At 43.4% G+C, this 9,147-nt stretch overlaps 1 pseudogene; it reads left to right on the top strand.

The window, feature by feature from the left end:
• The first annotated feature begins 1,787 nt into the window (after positions 1-1,787).
• On the top strand, positions 1,788-3,477 carry LOC139434240 (putative nuclease HARBI1; annotated as a pseudogene).
• Positions 3,478-9,147: the final 5,670 nt, after the last annotated feature.

Genomic DNA, 9,147 nt, shown 5'->3' with positions numbered 1-9,147 from the left:
GAGAAGGGAAGGTAGAACAATCCTAACAGGTTAATATAATACTTTTTTACTACAGTGTATATGTAGGCCCAATCCCAAACCACTCCCTCGACCCTACCCCTCCGTGATGGAGTGAACTCCGTCTGTAGCCACACTCGCAGCTCAACGAGGCTCCCTCCTGTCAGATGGAGGGAGTAGGCTTGTTTGAGACAAGCAAGACCTGCGCAGACCTGCGCAGTTGCGATCAACGTCTTGCTAGTGCGTTGCATGCTGGTTAGTCATTAGGCTTGTTTGAGACACATTGCGGCTCGCCTCGAAAGTAGACGAGAGTAGCCGATCGCAGCCGGGGGAGGTCTCAAAAAGCTCGCCTGAAGTCGGGAGATGGGTCTGTCTGCAGACCGCAGCAAGGAGGCGTTTCCTATAGGGGCGTTTCCTATAGGGGCGTTTCCTAACTTTTTTTATCCAGCTGCTTTTATAAATCCTCGCAGAAGAAGTCATTGTTCTAGTGATGGGAATTCCGGCTCTTCTTGCTGAGCCGGATCATTTGGCTCACCAAGAAGAGCCGGCTCTTTCGGCTCCCAAAGGGCTCTTCAGTTTACCACATATTATACCTTTTAATTAAATCAAATGTAGCCCTGTTTTGACTAATTATTTATATGTGTACACATATATCACTTAAATTATTCAAGACATCCTTTGTACTAAAGTATTCAAAAGTAAAAATTACATGTTTAATATAAATTATTTGCTGTGGCCAATTGTTTTCATTGCATTTACAGACCCGTGTAACTCTCTGATACCACCCAATTAATGCATTGACTTGCTTGTAGAACCACGCTACACAAAACAGATAGCAACACCTATAAAAACTATTTAAAAAAAGGGGCTACTGTATCAACCTATATAAAGTATATAAATATAGTTTTTCTCCCTGCAGGAGAGGGGAGCGTGCTTTGAGATCAACTGCTAGGCTGCAGCGGGGAGAAGAGGGGGACAAAAAGTAGGAAGAGAAGTAATGGGTCAGAAACCCTCCTTTTTACGCAGCGGTCCAGACATAGACATCATAGCTACGGCGACATAGTTGCCAGTTACTTTTTGCATTAGGGCAGGGATATCTTTCAAGGTTTGACATAATGAATTGTGCTACTTTTAAAGCAAGCAACGATGTTTTCAAATCTGTAATCAAAAAGCTCCTCAAAAACACTACAGAAGCAGTTCCTGCCGTTGTTACGTTAGTTCAAACAGTAACAACGGACTACTTTTCTTAGCGGATGCATGTCAATTTAAATCAATACAAAAAACTATTTTTTAAATCAATAAAATCTTTTTCTAAATCCATAAAAGCATTTCAATTATTATTGGGAGTCATGTCGTTACTTTGTTGAGAATGTGGCCATGTGTAATAAGCGGGATAATGTCCACATTGCACATTGCATAATGTGCCTTCATGCCGATCTAGATCCCTCCGCAAAAACAAAACAAAAAACCTCTCGTTCGCGGGCGAGAGCCGGCTCCCGTCGTTCACTATAGGAAACGCCCCTATAGGAAACGCCCTATAGGAAACGCCTCCTTGCTGCGGTCTGCAGACAGACTCTATTGGAAGTCGGACAGCTCGGAGACGGCGGCCCAATCCCAAACCACTCCCTCGACCCTCCCCCTCCGTGACGGAGTGAACTCCGTCTGTAGGCACACTCACAGCTGAATGAAGTTCCCTCCATTAAGGGTTAAGGGTATAAATACAGCGGCAAGCTTTGGGACGGCCTCCCCTCTCTCCGCAGGAAACGGAAACGGAAACGGAAACGGACGTCATGGTGTCCAACCCACATCTGTCGGCTGCATTGACCTGCGTTGCTATCCGTCGCCTGTTAGCGGGTGCAATGGCAAGATCCAACAGAAGGCGCAGAAGGTTGAGGCGCATTTTAGCGATGTGCCAGTGGCAGATAAACATTTCAATATTGCTAATACAACAATTATCTTCACTTTATTTCTTATATAGTAGCCTATGAACTTTGTATGTGTAATACAAATAGATATTTAGATATATTGTGATTGATCATTTAGTCTTTCCTTATAAGCTATACGTGTATATCTGTATAGTGTCTGTATAATTCCAACACAGAGAAATGTTGTCAGTAGTTTATAGAATAAAAAAGGAAAGGTTAATTTGACTTGCTCTCAGAATTGTTTACAGAGCTGTGTGTGTGTGTGTGTGTGTGTGTGTGTGTGTGTGTGTGTGAGTATAGTTATTGAACAATACTGTGTCCTGTGTTTGTCTTTTACAGGGGGGCAAAGGTCTTTACATGCAGCTCAATGCTACTGCCCCAATTCTCACCGTGTATGCCAACCCTGAAGCCTGTCTAAAGAAGGACTTTAGAGTTAAGCGATCTAGTGTGGTGTATTTAGTGCAGATGCTTTCCTCCCCAAAGGACCACGGATGGGGACAAGACATCGAGGTGCTTGTTCTCCTCTACAGCTTGGCCCATGGACTATCGCTCTCTGTGGTGGGTTCAGCATTCGGGATTCCCAAATCGACGGTCCACAGGATCATCAAACACGTCACCGGGAAGATAAAGGCCAACCTGAAGACCCTCATTTCCCTGCCAACCGCAGATGAGCTGCCAGAGATTGCAGATGGCTTCTGTCAGCTTGCAAAGAGTCCTGCATTTCACCGTGCTGCTGGTGCGATTGATGGATGCCATATTCGCATCAAACCTCCAGGAAACGAGTACCACAAGGAGTACATCAATTACAAGCTGTTTCCTTCCATCCAGATGCAGGCCATCTGTGACTCAACTGGGAGATTCCTGGATGTCTTCATCGGCTATCCAGGCTCCGTTCATGATGCCAGAGTACTGCGAAACAGCCCCATCTTCTGCCAGGCACTGTTTCCCCCCAGCTGGTTGGTTCCTCCTTGGGGACGGTGGTTATCCCTGCCTGGAAAAACCAGTGGGATTACTCACACCCTACAAGGTCCCTCGCGGCCAGGTGCAGGCCAGATTCAACAGGCATCATGCCAGGGCTCGGTCTGTGGTGGAAAGAGCATTTGGAAGGATGAAGGCTCGCTGGAGGGCCACCCTTTTCAAAGCGCTGGAGGTCAGTCCAAGCTTTGCCCCTGACATCATTGCATGTTGTGCATTTCTGCACAATCTGTGCATAGACATGAACGATGTCCTTGAGGATGCTGAAGCCTTCCCCCCTGAAGATGGGGACCAGAGTCCTCCCCCTGCCGCAGCATGTGGACAGGAAAGTCCTGGACACCACCTAAGGAACAGGATTGCTGCACAACTCTCTGCTCCTGTCCAAATGGCACCACACCTGAGAGAGCACAATTACATCTAATGAACTTTGTTTTTTTGTGTTTTTTTTTGGCAAAACGTGGTTGTCTGTTAACTTGTGTTTTTGAAATGATGTGCACACATACCTGATTTAATTTTGTTTGTTTTAGTGAGCTCCACTTCTCACTTTAGAGAAAAGAGGTGAAATAAAATAAACCTGTGCACCGTTGATTTCAAACTTGGTTTTCCTGAATTGTCTTTCTGCATAATCCTAAATTGGAGACAAATGTCCTTACCTCTTGGATCATTCAATCACGAGCACAGAGCAAAGGTTCAGAAAATGAACACAGGTCTTCTAATACAATCACTTTTGTTTTTGAGTGAAACTCTGCAAATGGTTTGACATGAGCAATTAAGACCGTAAATGGCATGTATATTTTAATGCCTTATACCTATGAAGCGCACACACATATCTTTATTTAAGATGCTGATATTCAGGGTTAATCTTCAGGCTTTGGAAAAAACACTTTAGTTCCGTGCACACCATTACTTTGTGCACAACTTTTCCTTCTACATTATGAAACCCACACAGAACAATGTAGCCATCTAACAATCAAGCAAACGCAATGTCACCTTCATCACCCGTCTACCTGTATTTACTATATCCCATACAATATTGAAGACATGAAGGACAGTACGTTAAATTAGGTTTATTGTCTTCCAAATAAATAATACAAGCGAACAAAAACAAGTCTTTAAAGTAACATCAATAATCAACATAGAAATGGCCAATGGTGGGGGGGGACAAATAAATCACATTTTGTCGACCATTTTTTCGAACAGGGTTAGAAATGTATCTGAGTGCTGCATTATTTGTCTGTGGCGTTCGTCCTCTTTTTCTGCCTCGCGTTCTAGGCACTCCAGCACTCCCATAGCACCTTTTCTTTTTTTGGGGGGGGGCTGCTGGGTGGTTCCAGCCTCAGACAGTGATGAGGGTGGTGAGGGGTCTGGATCATCAGCCACATTTGGGGGGGGGAAGGAAGAGGAGCAGGAAGCAGCCTCCGGATCAAAGAGGATTGTGGGGTTTGCCAAGGCTGAGGCAACAAGGACAGGAGGACTAATTGAAGGCCTTGCACCTATGGCCTCATCCATGGCCATGAAGAAGGGCCATGTGGCAGGGGTTTCTTCCCCCTGATCAGTCCCTGTTCCAGTCCTTGGCCTTTTAAGTTCCTATTGCAAACAAATGCATGTTAGAAATCTTTGTTCAGCTTTTTCAAAAACAAACATGTTTTACAATAACAATACACCATTTACCTTGTATTTCTTTTTTAGGTTCTCCCATTTCTTGGAGGCCTGTTTGTGAGACACATGTTGCCCAAGGTCCAGTTCCTTAATGATTGACCTGTTATCATAGAATATTTAAACAATATATATTGGTGTTGAGGCAATGACCCACAGTGCACATTCATTACTTTCATTGCACAACATATGAATTGAGTGCATAACTCACTCCCATGCTTCTTTGGCAGCATTGCGTTTTTTGCAAAACAGGTCATCCTTTTCCATTCTTAAAGCAATAAGTGCCTTGGTTTTTACCACAGTCCCTGACATTACAAATCACACTTAAGTTTAAACCGATTTCGTAAGTGAATGGATACATGAATTGACACATGTGTTGTTAGTTTGATTCCGATTTAGATTTGTACATCTTCAAAATAAAAATCTAATGTAATCTTGGCAAATCAAATTAACACGTGTAGATTTATAAATACATGTTTTAGTTAAGGCAACGTATTATTTATCCTTTAAAAAAATAACCACATGGAACTCACATTTGTATGACGTTGTTTCCTCCATGCCCGAAAAACGGTTGCACACCTGTGGAGTGAGATTATCAAGCCTGCATCCATGCAAACTCGCTGTCGGAGGCTTTTATAACCCACTACGCCTCCGCCCTGATTGCTTTGGACCAGCCCTCAATATGGCGGACCCTCCGCGTGAACGCGCAAACGGAGGGGTAGGGTGTAGGGGTAGGGTGTAGGGTGTAGGGGTAGGGTGTAGGGGGCGGTTTGGGAATGGGCCGGCTTCTTCATCTTCTTCTTCTTCTCTCGGTTTTTTTCAGCGGATTGCAAACAACTTTAAGGTGCATACCGCCACTTCCGGAGTCGGCTTGACTCGGTTTGCATTTATAAAGAATGCACAAATGTGTTTAATCGTTAATGTCAGATATGTACTAAGTAAATACATTTGTTCCTGCTCAAGATTAGATTCAACTTTATTGTTATTGCACATATTACAGGTACTGAGAGAACGAAATGCAGTTTAGCTTCTCAGGTGCAACAAGCAGTGAAGTGGAAAGTAATGTACACAATCTACAGAATAACATATAGAATGAATTGAATGATGAATAAACAGTGGGGTATGCATACACTAGATATCAGCCTGTGAGCAGTATGAACAGTGTGTATGAATATGCTAAGATATATAAAGTATGAAAACGGTATAGCAGTATAGTATAAAATATATAGATATTAATTTCATGATGATAAACATTGTGGAACAATGATGACAAATGGGAATGGATGTGGCGACGTAAAACTGACACAAAACAACAACAAACTTTTGCCAGCCAATTGGAGAGTTTCATCAGCAGCACGTGGTAAAAACCACCAATGAGCGCTCAGCTCGAGATACCAGCGAGCCGTTTCCCATCAAGCATTTCGCTTCCGCAGCTCGTGGAGAGCAACTGCGCCAACTCGCCTCACCTCGCTCTCAAGGCTGCGGGCGTCTTTGTCCCGCGAGATTTCAAAGTCTCATGTGGGCGAGCCTCCAGAGCAAGTCGGACAAAATGACTAACCATCATGCAACGCACTAGCAAGACGTTGATCGCAACTGCGCAGGTCTGCGCAGGTCTTGCTTGTCTCAAACAAGCCTATTTTGTCCGACTTGCTCTGGAGGCTCGCCCACATGAGACTTTGAAATCTCGCGGGACAAAGACGCCCGCAGCCTTGAGAGCGAGGCGAGGCGAGTTGGCGCAGTTGCTCTCCACGAGCTGCGGAAGCGAAATGCTTGATGGGAAACGGCTCGCTGGTATCTCGAGCTGAGCGCTCATTGGTGGTTTTTACCACGTGCTGCTGATGAAACTCTCCAATTGGCTGGCAAAAGTTTGTTGTTGTTTTGTGTCAGTTTTACGTCGCCACATCCATTCCCATTTTTCATCATTGTTCCACAATGTTTATCATCATGAAATTAATATCTATATATTTTATACTATACTGCTTACCGTTTTCATACTTTATATATCTTAGCATATTCATACACACTGTTCATACTGCTCACAGGCTGATATCTAGTGTATGCATACCCCTCACTGTTTATTCATCATTCAATTCATTCTATATGTTATTCTGTAGATTGTGTACATTACTTTCCACTTCACTGCTTGTTGCACCTGGTTAGAAGCTAAACTGCATTTCGTTGTCTCAGTACCTGTAATATGTGCAATAACAATAAAGTGTCTCTTTAAGTTAAACCAAATCATTAAAATAAAATCTATTGTAATGTAATGATTTGGTTTAACCTTATTTATTGAATACATCATTTAAAATGGCAAGATTAAATCAAATTACATCCATGTTGTACACATCATTACGGTGGCCCTGAAGTGCAAGACACCACAGCATTTCAGAAAACACCACAGCATTTCAGAAAACACCACAGCATTTCAGAAAACACCGCAGCATTTCAGAAAACACCACAGCATTTCAGAAAACACCACAGCATTTCAGAAAACACCACAGCATTTCAGAAAACACCGCAGCATTTCACATTGGACGGAAAGGGTATTCCTTTAGGGAGAACACTTCTTGTTTGTGATTGGACAGAGCCAGCCAGAGAAGCACTGCTGTGATTGGTTGTTTTTGCTGCCAGTCAAGAAATGACGCTTCGTGATTGGCCCAACACATCAGCCGTTAGCTGTTAGCACACACTCAGAGCTCACAGCTCCTCATATCTGTTCAGAAACTGGACAAAAGTTAAACATGTACAAACCACAGACTGTCTGTGTCATGGTGAATACAGTCGCTGCTTTATTTATGTCTGTATGACGTTGTTGTGAGCGTGGACGGAGCAGCTACAGGTTAGTTTAGCCTGATGGATCCGATTCCGATAGGATTTACATGGAGATACGGCCCGCCCCCTCTCCAGCGTCTTGTTTGAATGACAGGAGTAAATACAGAATTAATGCTTTATTAACTCATGGTTTTTAAGGGGCTTATCTCCATGTAAATACTATGGTAGACCACCCAATATTCGCATCGCTCTAATCGCTCGAGTTTCACTGCGGCTGTCAGCTGTGTTTGCTCCTGTCAATGATGTCATTCAAACAAGAGGCGCTGGAGAGGGGACGGGGCGTATCTCCATGTAAATCCTACAACAAAATGAACATATTTGACCGTGATTTAATTGTAATACACGTTTCAAAGTGATGCCGAAGTAACTACATACTGATAACAGTTAGTAAAAACCATGAATTAACGCTTTGACAAGTCTGCAGACAAGACGGCAGGCGAAAAGCTTTTAAAATGCGTGTTTTCTGAATCGGATCCATCAGGCTAAACTAACCTGTAGCTGCTCCGTCCACATTCACAACAACGTCATACAGACATAAATAAAGCAGCGACTGTATTCGCCATGACATAGACAGTCTGTGGTTTGTACTTATTTAACTTTTGTCCAGTTTCTGAACAGATATGAGGAGCTGTGAGATCTGAGTGTGTGCTAACGGGTGATGTGTGGGGAATGGGATCATACGTTGTGGGACCATGGTTGGGACATATTTGGCTGTCAGGTGTTGACCAATCACGAAGCGTCATTTCTTGACTGGCAGCAAAAACAACCAATCACAGCAGTGCTTCTCTGGCTGGCTCTGTCCAATCACAAACAAGAAGTGTTCTCCCTAAAGGAATACCCTTTCCGTCCAATGTGAAATGCTGTGGTGTTTTCTGAAATGCTGTGGTGTTTTCTGAAATGCTGTTGTGTTTTGTGAAATGCTGTGGTGTTTTCTGAAATGCTGTAGTGTTTTGTGAAATGCTGTAGTGTTTTGTGAAATGCTGTGGTGTTTTCTGAAATGCTGTGGTGTCTTGCACTTCAGGGCCACCGTACATAATAAAGCTTAAAGTGGCAGCTAAATAATTAACACAGCAGCAGGTCTGTTCAATTCATGCTCATTAAGCTTCATGTGTGCAGATCTGAAGGGACTGATCATTTGTAGCCTGTCCACCTATCAGTTTTGCAAACATTAAGAGGGAGGAGCATTTCTATTGCATCCACTTCATCTGCAACGAAAAACGCCAACGCAATTTCCGCCATTGCAAACCCAGCCAGTCAAGCCGACTCCGAGTCCGAGCTGTCCGACTTAAGACGAGCTTTTTGACACCTCCCCCGGCTGCGATCGGCTACTCTCGTCTACTTTCGAGGCGAGCCGCAATGTGTCTCAAACAAGCCCAGTAAATACAGCAGCAAGCTTTGGCACGCCCTCCCCTCTCTCCGGCAGAAACAGGAAATGCCGTATGAAACAACGGTTTCAAATCAGCATCTCTTAGACCAAAAGTTTAAATGAATAACTCAAATAAAACTCCAAACATCTTTCATTGTGTTTCAAAGCTCTTTTAGTTTTAAACCTGATGATTATAAGCTTCTTAGTTTTTGCAACGGTCTGTAAATATACACAACTTTATAATAAAATGCACACATTTACCTTTTTCTAGAATAAACACAGGTTTGATCCTAAGTTAAAAACATATGAGGTTATCATGAGGTTGTTAACATCGCAATTTATCAGTGGATGTTTGCTGGATCGAACTACTTGTAAACAGCGTGTTTCCTGACGGCA

Source organism: Pseudochaenichthys georgianus, chromosome 1 (genome assembly GCF_902827115.2).
Source record: "Pseudochaenichthys georgianus chromosome 1, fPseGeo1.2, whole genome shotgun sequence".
In the NCBI taxonomy this organism is placed as follows: Eukaryota; Metazoa; Chordata; class Actinopteri; order Perciformes; family Channichthyidae; genus Pseudochaenichthys; species Pseudochaenichthys georgianus.
The sequence above is the reverse complement of the archived record's forward strand: the minus strand, read 5'-3'. Positions and strand labels throughout refer to the sequence as shown.